This window comes from Bactrocera oleae, chromosome 2 (genome assembly GCF_042242935.1).
Source record: "Bactrocera oleae isolate idBacOlea1 chromosome 2, idBacOlea1, whole genome shotgun sequence".
NCBI lineage: Eukaryota > Metazoa > Arthropoda > Insecta > Diptera > Tephritidae > Bactrocera > Bactrocera oleae.
Genome location: NC_091536.1, coordinates 26,166,524 through 26,186,883, shown reverse-complemented (window position 1 = coordinate 26,186,883; position 20,360 = coordinate 26,166,524).

The window sequence follows — 20,360 nt, the reverse complement described above, 5'->3', positions numbered from 1 at the left end:
CTAGCGGCCGGAGTATATAAGCTAGGTGGGTCAAACAAATTGCATCGTTTAGAGGACACTCAGGGCTTCCATTTGCATCATCAATCACCCGCCTAGCACCAATGGGGGCGTGGCAATTGACCAAAAAACACTTTGGAATTTAACGTGTCACCCTTTTGCGGCCATTAGCACCTAAACAGGGTGATCTAAGATGGCGCCAACTATTTGATTCATGTAGCCGCACAGGTGCACGTTAATTAGAGACATCAATCTCAGATATAGGTTGAACAGGTGAGTGGCAATCAACAAAATAGTGAAAATTTCAAAATTTCTACTTTTTACCTTTTTTGTGGTTCCTGTTAAGGGGGTATATGAGCGGGGGGGATGAAACCAAGTGGATCACCTAGAGGACACTCGGGGCTTCCATTATCACCATCAACCACCCGCCTACCACCACCAGGAGCGTGGAAATCCTATAGAATGCACCATGGGTCATTTTGCCCTGCACACAGGTGTTTTTCCACCCTTCTGCGACCTCTAGCGGCCGGAGTATATAAGCTAGGTGGGTCAAACAAATTGCATCGTTTAGAGGACACTCAAGGCTTCCATTTGCATCATCAATCACCCGCCTAGCACCAATGGGGGCGTGGCAATTGACCAAAAAACACTTTGGAATTTAACGTGTCACCCTTTTGCGGCCATTAGCACCTAAACAGGGTGATCTAAGATGGCGCCAGCTATTTGATTCATGTAGCCGCACAGGTGCACGTTAATTAGAGACATCAATCTCAGATATAGGTTGAACAGGTGAGTGGCAATCAACAAAAAAGTGAAAATTTCAAAATTTCTACTTTTTACCTTTTTGTGTTTCCTGTTAAGAGGGTATATGAGCGGGGGGGATGAGACCAAGTGGATCACCTAGAGGACACTCGGGGCTTCCATTATCACCATCAACCACCCGCCTACCACCACCAGGAGCGTGGAAATCCTATAGAATGCACCATGGGTCATTTTGCCCTGCACACAGGTGTTTTTCCACCCTTCTGCGACCTCTAGCGGCCGGAGTATATAAGCTAGGTGGGTCAAACAAATTGCATCGTTTAGAGGACACTCAGGGCTTCCATTTGCATCATCAATCACCCGCCTAGCACCAATGGGGGCGTGGCAATTGACCAAAAAACACTTTGGAATTTAACGTGTCACCCTTTTGCGTAGCCGCACAGGTGCACGTTAATTAGAGACATCAATCTCAGATATAGATTGAACAGGTGAGTGGCAATCAACAAAAAAGTGAAAATTTCAAAATTTCTACTTTTTACCTTTTTTGTGTTTCCTGTTAAGGGGGTATATGAGCGGGGGGGATGAAACCAAGTGGATCACCTAGAGGACACTCGGGGCTTCCATTATCACCATCAACCACCCGCCTACCACCACCAGGAGCGTGGAAATCCTATAGAATGCACCATGGGTCATTTTGCTCTGTCAAACAAATTGCATCGTTTAGAGGACACTCAGGGCTTCCATTTGCATCATCAATCACCCGCCTAGCACCAATGGGGGCGTGGCAATTGACCAAAAAACACTTTGGAATTTAACGTGTCACCCTTTTGCGGCCATTAGCACCTAAACAGGGTGATCTAAGATGGCGCCAGCTGTTTGATTCATGTAGCCGCACAGGTGCACGTTAATTAGAGACATCAATCTCAGATATAGGTTGAACAGGTGAGTGGCAATCAACAAAAAAGTGAAAATTTCAAAATTTCTACTTTTTACCTTTTTTGTGTTTCCTGTTAAGGGGGTATATGAGCGGGGGGGATGAAACCAAGTGGATCACCTAGAGGACACTCGGGGCTTCCATTATCACCATCAACCACCCGCCTACCACCACCGGGAGCGTGGAAATCCTATAGAATGCACCATGGGTCATTTTGCCCTGCACACAGGTGTTTTTCCACCCCTCTGCGACCTCTAGCGGCCGGAGTATATAAGCTAGGTGGGTCAAACAAATTGCATCGTTTAGAGGACACTCAGGGCTTCCATTTGCATCATCAATCACCCGCCTAGCACCAATGGGGGCGTGGCAATTGACCAAAAAACACTTTGGAATTTAACGTGTCACCCTTTTGCGGCCATTAGCACCTAAACAGGGTGATCTAAGATGGCGCCAGCTATTTGATTCATGTAGCCGCACAGGTGCACGTTAATTAGAGACATCAATCTCAGATATAGGTTGAACAGGTGAGTGGCAATCAACAAAAAAGTGAAAATTTCAAAATTTCTACTTTTTACCTTTTTTGTGTTTCCTGTTAAGGGGGTATATGAGCGGAGGGGGATGAGACCAAGTGGATCACCTAGAGGACACTCGGGGCTTCCATTATCACCATCAACCACCCGCCTACCACCACCAGGAGCGTGGAAATCCTATAGAATGCACCATGGGTCATTTTGCCCTGCACACAGGTGTTTTTCCACCCTTCTGCGACCTCTAGCGGCCGGAGTATATAAGCTAGGTGGGTCAACCAAATTGCATCGTTTAGAGGACACTCAGGGCTTCCATTTGCATCATCAATCACCCGCCTAGCACCAATGGGGGCGTGGCAATTGACCAAAAAACACTTTGGAATTTAACGTGTCACCCTTTTGCGGCCATTAGCACCTAAACAGGGTGATCTAAGATGGCGCCAACTATTTGATTCATGTAGCCGCACAGGTGCACGTTAATTAGAGACATCAATCTCAGATATAGGTTGAACAGGTGAGTGGCAATCAACAAAAAAGTGAAAATTTCAAAATTTCTACTTTTTACCTTTTTTGTGTTTCCTGTTAAGGGGGTATATGAGCGGGGGGGATGAAACCAAGTGGATCACCTAGAGGACACTCGGGGCTTCCATTATCACCATCAACCACCCGCCTACCACCACCAGGAGCGTGGAAATCCTATAGAATGCACCATGGGTCATTTTGCCCTGCACACAGGTGTTTTTCCACCCTTCTGCGACCTCTAGCGGCCGGAGTATATAAGCTAGGTGGGTCAAACAAATTGCATCGTTTAGAGGACACTCAGGGCTTCCATTTGCATCATCAATCAGCCGCCTAGCACCAATGGGGGCGTGGCAATTGACCAAAAAACACTTTGGAATTTAACGTGTCACCCTTTTGCGGCCATTAGCACCTAAACAGGGTGATCTAAGATGGCGCCAACTATTTGATTCATGTAGCCGCACAGGTGCACGTTAATTAGAGACATCAATCTCAGATATAGGTTGAACAGGTGAGTGGCAATCAACAAAAAAGTGAAAATTTCAAAATTTCTACTTTTTACCTTTTTTGTGTTTCCTGTTAAGGGGGTATATGAGCGGGGGGGATGAGACCAAGTGGATCACCTAGAGGACACTCGGGGCTTCCATTATCACCATCAACCACCCGCCTACCACCACCAGGAGCGTGGAAATCCTATAGAATGCACCATGGGTCATTTTGCCCTGCACACAGGTGTTTTTCCACCCTCCTGCGACCTCTAGCGGCCGGAGTATATAAGCTAGGTGGGTCAAACAAATTGCATCGTTTAGGGGACACTCAGGGCTTCCATTTGCATCATCAATCACCCGCCTAGCACCAATGGGGGCGTGGCAATTGACCAAAAAACACTTTGGAATTTAACGTGTCACCCTTTTGCGGCCATTAGCACCTAAACAGGGTGATCTAAGATGGCGCCAACTATTTGATTCATGTAGCCGCACAGGTGCACGTTAATTAGAGACATCAATCTCAGATATAGGTTGAACAGGTGAACAAAAAAGTGAAAATTTCAAAATTTCTACTTTTTACCTTTTTTGTGTTTCCTGTTAAGGGGGTATATGAGCGGGGGGGATGAAACCAAGTGGATCACCTAGAGGACACTCGGGGCTTCCATTATCACCATCAACCACCCGCCTACCACCACCGGAAGCGTGGAAATCCTATAGAATGCACCATGGGTCATTTTGCCCTGCACACAGGTGTTTTTCCACCCCTCTGCGACCTCTAGCGGCCGGAGTATATAAGCTAGGTGGGTCAAACAAATTGCATCGTTTAGAGGACACTCAGGGCTTCCATTTGCATCATCAACCACCCGCCTACCACCACCGGGAGCGTGGAAATCCTATAGAATGCACCATGGGTCATTTTGCCCTGCACACAGGTGTTTTTCCACCCCTCTGCGACCTCTAGCGGCCGGAGTATATAAGCTAGGTGGGTCAAACAAATTGCATCGTTTAGAGGACACTCAGGGCTTCCATTTGCATCATCAATCACCCGCCTAGCACCAATGGGGGCGTGGCAATTGACCAAAAAACACTTTGGAATTTAACGTGTCACCCTTTTGCGGCCATTAGCACCTAAACAGGGTGATCTAAGATGGCGCCAGCTATTTGATTCATGTAGCCGCACAGGTGCACGTTAATTAGAGACATCAATCTCAGATATAGGTTGAACAGGTGAGTGGCAATCAACAAAAAAGTGAAAATTTCAAAATTTCTACTTTTTACCTTTTTTGTGTTTCCTGTTAAGGGGGTATATGAGCGGAGGGGGATGAGACCAAGTGGATCACCTAGAGGACACTCGGGGCTTCCATTATCACCATCAACCACCCGCCTACCACCACCAGGAGCGTGGAAATCCTATAGAATGCACCATGGGTCATTTTGCCCTGCACACAGGTGTTTTTCCACCCTTCTGCGACCTCTAGCGGCCGGAGTATATAAGCTAGGTGGGTCAACCAAATTGCATCGTTTAGAGGACACTCAGGGCTTCCATTTGCATCATCAATCACCCGCCTAGCACTAATGGGGGCGTGGCAATTGACCAAAAAACACTTTGGAATTTAACGTGTCACCCTTTTGCGGCCATTAGCACCTAAACAGGGTGATCTAAGATGGCGCCAACTATTTGATTCATGTAGCCGCACAGGTGCACGTTAATTAGAGACATCAATCTCAGATATAGGTTGAACAGGTGAGTGGCAATCAACAAAAAAGTGAAAATTTCAAAATTTCTACTTTTTACCTTTTTTGTGTTTCCTGTTAAGGGGGTATATGAGCGGGGGGGATGAAACCAAGTGGATCACCTAGAGGACACTCGGGGCTTCCATTATCACCATCAACCACCCGCCTACCACCACCAGGAGCGTGGAAATCCTATAGAATGCACCATGGGTCATTTTGCCCTGCACACAGGTGTTTTTCCACCCTTCTGCGACCTCTAGCGGCCGGAGTATATAAGCTAGGTGGGTCAAACAAATTGCATCGTTTAGAGGACACTCAGGGCTTCCATTTGCATCATCAATCAGCCGCCTAGCACCAATGGGGGCGTGGCAATTGACCAAAAAACACTTTGGAATTTAACGTGTCACCCTTTTGCGGCCATTAGCACCTAAACAGGGTGATCTAAGATGGCGCCAACTATTTGATTCATGTAGCCGCACAGGTGCACGTTAATTAGAGACATCAATCTCAGATATAGGTTGAACAGGTGAGTGGCAATCAACAAAAAAGTGAAAATTTCAAAATTTCTACTTTTTACCTTTTTTGTGTTTCCTGTTAAGGGGGTATATGAGCGGGGGGGATGAGACCAAGTGGATCACCTAGAGGACACTCGGGGCTTCCATTATCACCATCAACCACCCGCCTACCACCACCAGGAGCGTGGAAATCCTATAGAATGCACCATGGGTCATTTTGCCCTGCACACAGGTGTTTTTCCACCCTTCTGCGACCTCTAGCGGCCGGAGTATATAAGCTAGGTGGGTCAAACAAATTGCATCGTTTAGGGGACACTCAGGGCTTCCATTTGCATCATCAATCACCCGCCTAGCACCAATGGGGGCGTGGCAATTGACCAAAAAACACTTTGGAATTTAACGTGTCACCCTTTTGCGGCCATTAGCACCTAAACAGGGTGATCTAAGATGGCGCCAACTATTTGATTCATGTAGCCGCACAGGTGCACGTTAATTAGAGACATCAATCTCAGATATAGGTTGAACAGGTGAACAAAAAAGTGAAAATTTCAAAATTTCTACTTTTTACCTTTTTTGTGTTTCCTGTTAAGGGGGTATATGAGCGGGGGGGATGAAACCAAGTGGATCACCTAGAGGACACTCGGGGCTTCCATTATCACCATCAACCACCCGCCTACCACCACCGGAAGCGTGGAAATCCTATAGAATGCACCATGGGTCATTTTGCCCTGCACACAGGTGTTTTTCCACCCCTCTGCGACCTCTAGCGGCCGGAGTATATAAGCTAGGTGGGTCAAACAAATTGCATCGTTTAGAGGACACTCAGGGCTTCCATTTGCATCATCAATCACCTGCCTAGCACCAATGGGGGCGTGGCAATTGACCAAAAAACACTTTGGAATTTAACGTGTCACCCTTTTGCGGCCATTAGCACCTAAACAGGGTGATCTAAGATGGCGCCAGCTATTTGATTCATGTAGCCGCACAGGTGCACGTTAATTAGAGACATCAATCTCAGATATAGGTTGAACAGGTGAGTGGCAATCAACAAAAAAGTGAAAATTTCAAAATTTCTACTTTTTACCTTTTTTGTGTTTCCTGTTAAGGGGGTATATGAGCGGGGGGGATGAAACCAAGTGGATCACCTAGAGGACACTCGGGGCTTCCATTATCACCATCAACCACCCGCCTACCACCACCGGGAGCGTGGAAATCCTATAGAATGCACCATGGGTCATTTTGCCCTGCACACAGGTGTTTTTCCACCCCTCTGCGACCTCTAGCGGCCGGAGTATATAAGCTAGGTGGGTCAAACAAATTGCATCGTTTAGAGGACACTCAGGGCTTCCATTTGCATCATCAATCACCCGCCTAGCACCAATGGGGGCGTGGCAATTGACCAAAAAACACTTTGGAATTTAACGTGTCACCCTTTTGCGGCCATTAGCACCTAAACAGGGTGATCTAAGATGGCGCCAACTATTTGATTCATGTAGCCGCACAGGTGCACGTTAATTAGAGACATCAATCTCAGATATAGGTTGAACAGGTGAGTGGCAATCAACAAAAAAGTGAAAATTTCAAAATTTCTACTTTTTACCTTTTTTGTGTTTCCTGTTAAGGGGGTATATGAGCGGGGGGGATGAAACCAAGTGGATCACCTAGAGGACACTCGGGGCTTCCATTATCACCATCAACCACCCGCCTACCACCACCAGGAGCGTGGAAATCCTATAGAATGCACCATGGGTCATTTTGCCCTGCACACAGGTGTTTTTCCACCCTTCTGCGACCTCTAGCGGCCGGAGTATATAAGCTAGGTGGGTCAAACAAATTGCATCGTTTAGGGGACACTCAGGGCTTCCATTTGCATCATCAATCACCCGCCTAGCACCAATGGGGGCGTGGCAATTGACCAAAAAACACTTTGGAATTTAACGTGTCACCCTTTTGCGGCCATTAGCACCTAAACAGGGTGATCTAAGATGGCGCCAACTATTTGATTCATGTAGCCGCACAGGTGCACGTTAATTAGAGACATCAATCTCAGATATAGGTTGAACAGGTGAACAAAAAAGTGAAAATTTCAAAATTTCTACTTTTTACCTTTTTTGTGTTTCCTGTTAAGGGGGTATATGAGCGGGGGGGATGAAACCAAGTGGATCACCTAGAGGACACTCGGGGCTTCCATTATCACCATCAACCACCCGCCTACCACCACCGGAAGCGTGGAAATCCTATAGAATGCACCATGGGTCATTTTGCCCTGCACACAGGTGTTTTTCCACCCCTCTGCGACCTCTAGCGGCCGGAGTATATAAGCTAGGTGGGTCAAACAAATTGCATCGTTTAGAGGACACTCAGGGCTTCCATTTGCATCATCAATCACCTGCCTAGCACCAATGGGGGCGTGGCAATTGACCAAAAAACACTTTGGAATTTAACGTGTCACCCTTTTGCGGCCATTAGCACCTAAACAGGGTGATCTAAGATGGCGCCAGCTATTTGATTCATGTAGCCGCACAGGTGCACGTTAATTAGAGACATCAATCTCAGATATAGGTTGAACAGGTGAGTGGCAATCAACAAAAAAGTGAAAATTTCAAAATTTCTACTTTTTACCTTTTTTGTGTTTCCTGTTAAGGGGGTATATGAGCGGGGGGGATGAAACCAAGTGGATCACCTAGAGGACACTCGGGGCTTCCATTATCACCATCAACCACCCGCCTACCACCACCGGGAGCGTGGAAATCCTATAGAATGCACCATGGGTCATTTTGCCCTGCACACAGGTGTTTTTCCACCCCTCTGCGACCTCTAGCGGCCGGAGTATATAAGCTAGGTGGGTCAAACAAATTGCATCGTTTAGAGGACACTCAGGGCTTCCATTTGCATCATCAATCACCCGCCTAGCACCAATGGGGGCGTGGCAATTGACCAAAAAACACTTTGGAATTTAACGTGTCACCCTTTTGCGGCCATTAGCACCTAAACAGGGTGATCTAAGATGGCGCCAACTATTTGATTCATGTAGCCGCACAGGTGCACGTTAATTAGAGACATCAATCTCAGATATAGGTTGAACAGGTGAGTGGCAATCAACAAAAAAGTGAAAATTTCAAAATTTCTACTTTTTACCTTTTTTGTGTTTCCTGTTAAGGGGGTATATGAGCGGGGGGGATGAAACCAAGTGGATCACCTAGAGGACACTCGGGGCTTCCATTATCACCATCAACCACCCGCCTACCACCACCAGGAGCGTGGAAATCCTATAGAATGCACCATGGGTCATTTTGCCCTGCACACAGGTGTTTTTCCACCCTTCTGCGACCTCTAGCGGCCGGAGTATATAAGCTAGGTGGGTCAAACAAATTGCATCGTTTAGAGGACACTCAGGGCTTCCATTTGCATCATCAATCAGCCGCCTAGCGCCAATGGGGGCGTGGCAATTGACCAAAAAACACTTTGGAATTTAACGTGTCACCCTTTTGCGGCCATTAGCACCTAAACAGGGTGATCTAAGATGGCGCCAACTATTTGATTCATGTAGCCGCACAGGTGCACGTTAATTAGAGGCATCAATCTCAGATATAGGTTGAACAGGTGAGTGGCAATCAACAAAAAAGTGAAAATTTCAAAATTTCTACTTTTTACCTTTTTGTGTTTCCTGTTAAGGGGGTATATGAGCGGGGGGGATGAGACCAAGTGGATCACCTAGAGGACACTCGGGGCTTCCATTATCACCATCAACCACCCGCCTACCACCACCAGGAGCGTGGAAATCCTATAGAATGCACCATGGGTCATTTTGCTCTGTCAAACAAATTGCATCGTTTAGAGGACACTCAGGGCTTCCATTTGCATCATCAATCACCCGCCTAGCACCAATGGGGGCGTGGCAATTGACCAAAAAACACTTTGGAATTTAACGTGTCACCCTTTTGCGTAGCCGCACAGGTGCACGTTAATTAGAGACATCAATCTCAGATATAGTTTGAACAGGTGAGTGGCAATCAACAAAAAAGTGAAAATTTCAAAATTTCTACTTTTTACCTTTTTTGTGTTTCCTGTTAAGGGGGTATATGAGCGGGGGGGATGAAACCAAGTGGATCACCTAGAGGACACTCGGGGCTTCCATTAGCACCATCAACCACCCGCCTACCACCACCAGGAGCGTGGAAATCCTATAGAATGCACCATGGGTCATTTTGCCCTGCACACAGGTGTTTTTCCACCATTCTGCGACCTCTAGGGGCCGGAGTATATAAGCTAGGTGGGTCAAACAAATTGCATCGTTTAGAGGACACTCAGGGCTTCCATTTGCATCATCAATCAGCCGCCTAGCACCAATGGGGGCGTGGCAATTGACCAAAAAACACTTTGGAATTTAACGTGTCACCCTTTTGCGGCCATTAGCACCTAAACAGGGTGATCTAAGATGGCGCCAACTATTTGATTCATGTAGCCGCACAGGTGCACGTTAATTAGAGACATCAATCTCAGATATAGGTTGAACAGGTGAGTGGCAATCAACAAAAAAGTGAAAATTTCAAAATTTCTACTTTTTACCTTTTTTGTGTTTCCTGTTAAGGGGGTATATGAGCGGGGGGGATGAGACCAAGTGGATCACCTAGAGGACACTCGGGGCTTCCATTATCACCATCAACCACCCGCCTACCACCACCAGGAGCGTGGAAATCCTATAGAATGCACCATGGGTCATTTTGCCCTGCACACAGGTGTTTTTCCACCCTTCTGCGACCTCTAGCGGCCGGAGTATATAAGCTAGGTGGGTCAAACAAATTGCATCGTTTAGGGGACACTCAGGGCTTCCATTTGCATCATCAATCACCCGCCTAGCACCAATGGGGGCGTGGCAATTGACCAAAAAACACTTTGGAATTTAACGTGTCACCCTTTTGCGGCCATTAGCACCTAAACAGGGTGATCTAAGATGGCGCCAACTATTTGATTCATGTAGCCGCACAGGTGCACGTTAATTAGAGACATCAATCTCAGATATAGGTTGAACAGGTGAGTGGCAATCAACAAAAAAGTGAAAATTTCAAAATTTCTACTTTTTACCTTTTTTGTGTTTCCTGTTAAGGGGGTATATGAGCGGGGGGGATGAAACCAAGTGGATCACCTAGAGGACACTCGGGGCTTCCATTATCACCATCAACCACCCGCCTACCACCACCGGAAGCGTGGAAATCCTATAGAATGCACCATGGGTCATTTTGCCCTGCACACAGGTGTTTTTCCACCCCTCTGCGACCTCTAGCGGCCGGAGTATATAAGCTAGGTGGGTCAAACAAATTGCATCGTTTAGAGGACACTCAGGGCTTCCATTTGCATCATCAATCACCTGCCTAGCACCAATGGAGGCGTGGCAATTGACCAAAAAACACTTTGGAATTTAACGTGTCACCCTTTTGCGGCCATTAGCACCTAAACAGGGTGATCTAAGATGGCGCCAGCTATTTGATTCATGTAGCCGCACAGGTGCACGTTAATTAGAGACATCAATCTCAGATATAGGTTGAACAGGTGAGTGGCAATCAACAAAAAAGTGAAAATTTCAAAATTTCTACTTTTTACCTTTTTTGTGTTTCCTGTTAAGGGGGTATATGAGCGGGGGGGATGAAACCAAGTGGATCACCTAGAGGACACTCGGGGCTTCCATTATCACCATCAACCACCCGCCTACCACCACCGGGAGCGTGGAAATCCTATAGAATGCACCATGGGTCATTTTGCCCTGCACACAGGTGTTTTTCCACCCCTCTGCGACCTCTAGCGGCCGGAGTATATAAGCTAGGTGGGTCAAACAAATTGCATCGTTTAGAGGACACTCAGGGCTTCCATTTGCATCATCAATCACCCGCCTAGCACCAATGGGGGCGTGGCAATTGACCAAAAAACACTTTGGAATTTAACGTGTCACCCTTTTGCGGCCATTAGCACCTAAACAGGGTGATCTAAGATGGCGCCAACTATTTGATTCATGTAGCCGCACAGGTGCACGTTAATTAGAGACATCAATCTCAGATATAGGTTGAACAGGTGAGTGGCAATCAACAAAAAAGTGAAAATTTCAAAATTTCTACTTTTTACCTTTTTTGTGTTTCCTGTTAAGGGGGTATATGAGCGGGGGGGATGAAACCAAGTGGATCACCTAGAGGACACTCGGGGCTTCCATTATCACCATCAACCACCCGCCTACCACCACCAGGAGCGTGGAAATCCTATAGAATGCACCATGGGTCATTTTGCCCTGCACACAGGTGTTTTTCCACCCTTCTGCGACCTCTAGCGGCCGGAGTATATAAGCTAGGTGGGTCAAACAAATTGCATCGTTTAGAGGACACTCAGGGCTTCCATTTGCATCATCAATCAGCCGCCTAGCGCCAATGGGGGCGTGGCAATTGACCAAAAAACACTTTGGAATTTAACGTGTCACCCTTTTGCGGCCATTAGCACCTAAACAGGGTGATCTAAGATGGCGCCAACTATTTGATTCATGTAGCCGCACAGGTGCACGTTAATTAGAGGCATCAATCTCAGATATAGGTTGAACAGGTGAGTGGCTATCAACAAAAAAGTGAAAATTTCAAAATTTCTACTTTTTACCTTTTTGTGTTTCCTGTTAAGGGGGTATATGAGCGGGGGGGATGAGACCAAGTGGATCACCTAGAGGACACTCGGGGCTTCCATTATCACCATCAACCACCCGCCTACCACCACCAGGAGCGTGGAAATCCTATAGAATGCACCATGGGTCATTTTGCTCTGTCAAACAAATTGCATCGTTTAGAGGACACTCAGGGCTTCCATTTGAGGGGGCAATTGACCAAAAAACACTTTGGAATTTAACGTGTCACCCTTTTGCGGCCATTAGCACCTAAACAGGGTGATCTAAGATGGCGCCAACTATTTGATTCATGTAGCCGCACAGGTGCACGTTAATTAGAGACATCAATCTCAGATATAGGTTGAACAGGTGAGTGGCAATCAACAAAAAAGTGAAAATTTCAAAATTTCTACTTTTTACCTTTTTTGTGTTTCCTGTTAAGGGGGTATATGAGCGGGGGGGATGAGACCAAGTGGATCACCTAGAGGACACTCGGGGCTTCCATTATCACCATCAACCACCCGCCTACCACCACCAGGAGCGTGGAAATCCTATAGAATGCACCATGGGTCATTTTGCCCTGCACACAGGTGTTTTTCCACCCTTCTGCGACCTCTAGCGGCCGGAGTATATAAGCTAGGTGGGTCAAACAAATTGCATCGTTTAGGGGACACTCAGGGCTTCCATTTGCATCATCAATCACCCGCCTAGCACCAATGGGGGCGTGGCAATTGACCAAAAAACACTTTGGAATTTAACGTGTCACCCTTTTGCGGCCATTAGCACCTAAACAGGGTGATCTAAGATGGCGCCAACTATTTGATTCATGTAGCCGCACAGGTGCACGTTAATTAGAGACATCAATCTCAGATATAGGTTGAACAGGTGAGTGGCACTCAACAAAAAAGTGAAAATTTCAAAATTTCTACTTTTTACCTTTTTTGTGTTTCCTGTTAAGGGGGTATATGAGCGGGGGGGATGAAACCAAGTGGATCACCTAGAGGACACTCGGGGCTTCCATTATCACCATCAACCACCCGCCTACCACCACCGGAAGCGTGGAAATCCTATAGAATGCACCATGGGTCATTTTGCCCTGCACACAGGTGTTTTTCCACCCCTCTGCGACCTCTAGCGGCCGGAGTATATAAGCTAGGTGGGTCAAACAAATTGCATCGTTTAGAGGACACTCAGGGCTTCCATTTGCATCATCAATCACCTGCCTAGCACCAATGGGGGCGTGGCAATTGACCAAAAAACACTTTGGAATTTAACGTGTCACCCTTTTGCGGCCATTAGCACCTAAACAGGGTGATCTAAGATGGCGCCAGCTATTTGATTCATGTAGCCGCACAGGTGCACGTTAATTAGAGACATCAATCTCAGATATAGGTTGAACAGGTGAGTGGCAATCAACAAAAAAGTGAAAATTTCAAAATTTCTACTTTTTACCTTTTTTGTGTTTCCTGTTAAGGGGGTATATGAGCGGGGGGGATGAAACCAAGTGGATCACCTAGAGGACACTCGGGGCTTCCATTATCACCATCAACCACCCGCCTACCACCACCGGGAGCGTGGAAATCCTATAGAATGCACCATGGGTCATTTTGCCCTGCACACAGGTGTTTTTCCACCCCTCTGCGACCTCTAGCGGCCGGAGGCTAGGTGGGTCAAACAAATTGCATCGTTTAGAGGACACTCAGGGCTTCCATTTGCATCATCAATCAGCCGCCTAGCACCAATGGGGGCGTGGCAATTGACCAAAAAACACTTTGGAATTTAACGTGTCACCCTTTTGCGGCCATTAGCACCTAAACAGGGTGATCTAAGATGGCGCCAACTATTTGATTCATGTAGCCGCACAGGTGCACGTTAATTAGAGACATCAATCTCAGATATAGGTTGAACAGGTGAGTGGCAATCAACAAAAAAGTGAAAATTTCAAAATTTCTACTTTTTACCTTTTTTGTGTTTCCTGTTAAGGGGGTATATGAGCGGGGGGGATGAAACCAAGTGGATCACCTAGAGGACACTCGGGGCTTCCATTATCACCATCAACCACCCGCCTACCACCACCAGGAGCGTGGAAATCCTATAGAATGCACCATGGGTCATTTTGCCCTGCACACAGGTGTTTTTCCACCCTTCTGCGACCTCTAGCGGCCGGAGTATATAAGCTAGGTGGGTCAAACAAATTGCATCGTTTAGAGGACACTCAGGGCTTCCATTTGCATCATCAATCAGCCGCCTAGCACCAATGGGGGCGTGGCAATTGACCAAAAAACACTTTGGAATTTAACGTGTCACCCTTTTGCGGCCATTAGCACCTAAACAGGGTGATCTAAGATGGCGCCAACTATTTGATTCATGTAGCCGCACAGGTGCACGTTAATTAGAGACATCAATCTCAGATATAGGTTGAACAGGTGAGTGGCAATCAACAAAAAAGTGAAAATTTAAAAATTTCTACTTTTTACCTTTTTTGTGTTTTCTGTTAAGGGGGTATATGAGCGGGGGGGATGAGACCAAGTGGATCACCTAGAGGACACTCGGGGCTTCCATTATCACCATCAACCACCCGCCTACCACCACCAGGAGCGTGGAAATCCTATAGAATGCACCATGGGTCATTTTGCCCTGCACACAGGTGTTTTTCCACCCTTCTGCGACCTCTAGCGGCCGGAGTATATAAGCTAGGTGGGTCAAACAAATTGCATCGTTTAGACGACACTCAGGGCTTCCATTTGCATCATCAATCACCCGCCTAGCACCAATGGGGGCGTGGCAATTGACCAAAAAACACTTTGGAATTTAACGTGTCACCCTTTTGCGGCCATTAGCACCTAAACAGGGTGATCTAAGATGGCGCCAACTATTTGATTCATGTAGCCGCACAGGTGCACGTTAATTAGAGACATCAATCTCAGATATAGGTTGAACAGGTGAGTGGCAATCAACAAAAAAGTGAAAATTTCAAAATTTCTACTTTTTACCTTTTTTGTGTTTCCTGTTAAGGGGGTATATGAGCGGGGGGGATGAAACCAAGTGGATCACCTAGAGGACACTCGGGGCTTCCATTATCACCATCAACCACCCGCCTACCACCACCAGGAGCGTGGAAATCCTATAGAATGCACCATGGGTCATTTTGCCCTGCACACAGGTGTTTTTCCACCCTTCTGCGACCTCTAGCGGCCGGAGTATATAAGCTAGGTGGGTCAAACAAATTGCATCGTTTAGAGGACACTCAGGGCTTCCATTTGCATCATCAATCAGCCGCCTAGCGCCAATGGGGGCGTGGCAATTGACCAAAAAACACTTTGGAATTTAACGTGTCACCCTTTTGCGGCCATTAGCACCTAAACAGGGTGATCTAAGATGGCGCCAACTATTTGATTCATGTAGCCGCACAGGTGCACGTTAATTAGAGACATCAATCTCAGATATAGGTTGAACAGGTGAGTGGCAATCAACAAAAAAGTGAAAATTTCAAAATTTCTACTTTTTACCTTTTTTGTGTTTCCTGTTAAGGGGGTATATGAGCGGGGGGGATGAAACCAAGTGGATCACCTAGAGGACACTCGGGGCTTCCATTATCACCATCAACCACCCGCCTACCACCACCGGGAGCGTGGAAATCCTATAGAATGCACCATGGGTCATTTTGCCCTGCACACAGGTGTTTTTCCACCCCTCTGCGACCTCTAGCGGCCGGAGTATATAAGCTAGGTGGGTCAAACAAATTGCATCGTTTAGAGGACACTCAGGGCTTCCATTTGCATCATCAATCACCCGCCTAGCACCAATGGGGGCGTGGCAATTGACCAAAAAACACTTTGGAATTTAACGTGTCACCCTTTTGCGGCCATTAGCACCTAAACAGGGTGATCTAAGATGGCGCCAACTATTTGATTCATGTAGCCGCACAGGTGCACGTTAATTAGAGACATCAATCTCAGATATAGGTTGAACAGGTGAGTGGCACTCGGGGCTTCCATTATCACCATCAACCACCCGCCTACCACCACCAGGAGCGTGGAAATCCTATAGAATGCACCATGGGTCATTTTGCCCTGCACACAGGTGTTTTTCCACCCTTCTGCGACCTCTAGCGGCCGGAGTATATAAGCTAGGTGGGTCAAACAAATTGCATCGTTTAGAGGACACTCAGGGCTTCCATTTGCATCATCAATCAGCCGCCTAGCGCCAATGGGGGCGTGGCAATTGACCAAAAAACACTTTGGAATTTAACGTGTCACCCTTTTGCGGCCATTAGCACCTAAACAGGGTGATCTAAGATGGCGCCAACTATTTGATTCATGTAGCCGCACAGGTGCACGTTAATTAGAGGCATCAATCTCAGATATAGGTTGAACAGGTGAGTGGCTATCAACAAAAAAGTGAAAATTTCAAAATTTCTACTTTTTACCTTTTTGTGTTTCCTGTTAAGGGGGTATATGAGCGGGGGGGATGAGACCAAGTGGATCACCTAGAGGACACTCGGGGCTTCCATTATCACCATCAACCACCCGCCTACCACCACCAGGAGCGTGGAAATCCTATAGAATGCACCATGGGTCATTTTGCTCTGTCAAACAAATTGCATCGTTTAGAGGACACTCAGGGCTTCCATTTGAGGGGGCAATTGACCAAAAAACACTTTGGAATTTAACGTGTCACCCTTTTGCGGCCATTAGCACCTAAACAGGGTGATCTAAGATGGCGCCAACTATTTGATTCATGTAGCCGCACAGGTGCACGTTAATTAGAGACATCAATCTCAGATATAGGTTGAACAGGTGAGTGGCAATCAACAAAAAAGTGAAAATTTCAAAATTTCTACTTTTTACCTTTTTTGTGTTTCCTGTTAAGGGGGTATATGAGCGGGGGGGATGAGACCAAGTGGATCACCTAGAGGACACTCGGGGCTTCCATTATCACCATCAACCACCCGCCTACCACCACCAGGAGCGTGGAAATCCTATAGAATGCACCATGGGTCATTTTGCCCTGCACACAGGTGTTTTTCCACCCTTCTGCGACCTCTAGCGGCCGGAGTATATAAGCTAGGTGGGTCAAACAAATTGCATCGTTTAGGGGACACTCAGGGCTTCCATTTGCATCATCAATCACCCGCCTAGCACCAATGGGGGCGTGGCAATTGACCAAAAAACACTTTGGAATTTAACGTGTCACCCTTTTGCGGCCATTAGCACCTAAACAGGGTGATCTAAGATGGCGCCAACTATTTGATTCATGTAGCCGCACAGGTGCACGTTAATTAGAGACATCAATCTCAGATATAGGTTGAACAGGTGAGTGGCACTCAACAAAAAAGTGAAAATTTCAAAATTTCTACTTTTTACCTTTTTTGTGTTTCCTGTTAAGGGGGTATATGAGCGGGGGGGATGAAACCAAGTGGATCACCTAGAGGACACTCGGGGCTTCCATTATCACCATCAACCACCCGCCTACCACCACCGGAAGCGTGGAAATCCTATAGAATGCACCATGGGTCATTTTGCCCTGCACACAGGTGTTTTTCCACCCCTCTGCGACCTCTAGCGGCCGGAGTATATAAGCTAGGTGGGTCAAACAAATTGCATCGTTTAGAGGACACTCAGGGCTTCCATTTGCATCATCAATCACCTGCCTAGCACCAATGGGGGCGTGGCAATTGACCAAAAAACACTTTGGAATTTAACGTGTCACCCTTTTGCGGCCATTAGCACCTAAACAGGGTGATCTAAGATGGCGCCAGCTATTTGATTCATGTAGCCGCACAGGTGCACGTTAATTAGAGACATCAATCTCAGATATAGGTTGAACAGGTGAGTGGCAATCAACAAAAAAGTGAAAATTTCAAAATTTCTACTTTTTACCTTTTTTGTGTTTCCTGTTAAGGGGGTATATGAGCGGGGGGGATGAAACCAAGTGGATCACCTAGAGGACACTCGGGGCTTCCATTATCACCATCAACCACCCGCCTACCACCACCGGGAGCGTGGAAATCCTATAGAATGCACCATGGGTCATTTTGCCCTGCACACAGGTGTTTTTCCACCCCTCTGCGACCTCTAGCGGCCGGAGGCTAGGTGGGTCAAACAAATTGCATCGTTTAGAGGACACTCAGGGCTTCCATTTGCATCATCAATCAGCCGCCTAGCACCAATGGGGGCGTGGCAATTGACCAAAAAACACTTTGGAATTTAACGTGTCACCCTTTTGCGGCCATTAGCACCTAAACAGGGTGATCTAAGATGGCGCCAACTATTTGATTCATGTAGCCGCACAGGTGCACGTTAATTAGAGACATCAATCTCAGATATAGGTTGAACAGGTGAGTGGCAATCAACAAAAAAGTGAAAATTTCAAAATTTCTACTTTTTACCTTTTTTGTGTTTCCTGTTAAGGGGGTATATGAGCGGGGGGGATGAAACCAAGTGGATCACCTAGAGGACACTCGGGGCTTCCATTATCACCATCAACCACCCGCCTACCACCACCAGGAGCGTGGAAATCCTATAGAATGCACCATGGGTCATTTTGCCCTGCACACAGGTGTTTTTCCACCCTTCTGCGACCTCTAGCGGCCGGAGTATATAAGCTAGGTGGGTCAAACAAATTGCATCGTTTAGAGGACACTCAGGGCTTCCATTTGCATCATCAATCAGCCGCCTAGCACCAATGGGGGCGTGGCAATTGACCAAAAAACACTTTGGAATTTAACGTGTCACCCTTTTGCGGCCATTAGCACCTAAACAGGGTGATCTAAGATGGCGCCAACTATTTGATTCATGTAGCCGCACAGGTGCACGTTAATTAGAGACATCAATCTCAGATATAGGTTGAACAGGTGAGTGGCAATCAACAAAAAAGTGAAAATTTAAAAATTTCTACTTTTTACCTTTTTTGTGTTTTCTGTTAAGGGGGTATATGAGCGGGGGGGATGAGACCAAGTGGATCACCTAGAGGACACTCGGGGCTTCCATTATCACCATCAACCACCCGCCTACCACCACCAGGAGCGTGGAAATCCTATAGAATGCACCATGGGTCATTTTGCCCTGCACACAGGTGTTTTTCCACCCTTCTGCGACCTCTAGCGGCCGGAGTATATAAGCTAGGTGGGTCAAACAAATTGCATCGTTTAGACGACACTCAGGGCTTCCATTTGCATCATCAATCACCCGCCTAGCACCAATGGGGGCGTGGCAATTGACCAAAAAACACTTTGGAATTTAACGTGTCACCCTTTTGCGGCCATTAGCACCTAAACAGGGTGATCTAAGATGGCGCCAACTATTTGATTCATGTAGCCGCACAGGTGCACGTTAATTAGAGACATCAATCTCAGATATAGGTTGAACAGGTGAGTGGTAATCAACAAAAAAGTGAAAATTTCAAAATTTCTACTTTTTACCTTTTTTGTGTTTCCTGTTAAGGGGGTATATGAGCGGGGGGGATGAAACCAAGTGGATCACCTAGAGGACACTCGGGGCTTCCATTATCACCATCAACCACCCGCCTACCACCACCGGGAGCGTGGAAATCCTATAGAATGCACCATGGGTCATTTTGCCCTGCACACAGGTGTTTTTCCACCCCTCTGCGACCTCTAGCGGCCGGAGTATATAAGCTAGGTGGGTCAAACAAATTGCATCGTTTAGAGGACACTCAAGGCTTCCATTTGCATCATCAATCACCCGCCTAGCACCAATGGGGGCATGGCAATTGACCAAAAAACACTTTGGAATTTAACGTGTCACCCTTTTGCGGCCATTAGCACCTAAACAGGGTGATCTAAGATGGCGCCAACTATTTGATTCATGTAGCCGCACAGGTGCACGTTAATTAGAGACATCAATCTCAGATATAGGTTGAACAGGTGAGTGGCAATCAACAAAAAAGTGAAAATTTCAAAATTTCTACTTTTTACCTTTTTTGTGTTTCCTGTTAAGGGGGTATATGAGCGGGGGGGATGAAACCAAGTGGATCACCTAGAGGACACTCGGGGCTTCCATTATCACCATCAACCACCCGCCTACCACCACCAGGAGCGTGGAAATCCTATAGAATGCACCATGGGTCATTTTGCCCTGCACACAGGTGTTTTTCCACCCTTCTGCGACCTCTAGCGGCCGGAGTATATAAGCTAGGTGGGTCAAACAAATTGCATCGTTTAGAGGACACTCAGGGCTTCCATTTGCATCATCAATCAGCCGCCTAGCGCCAATGGGGGCGTGGCAA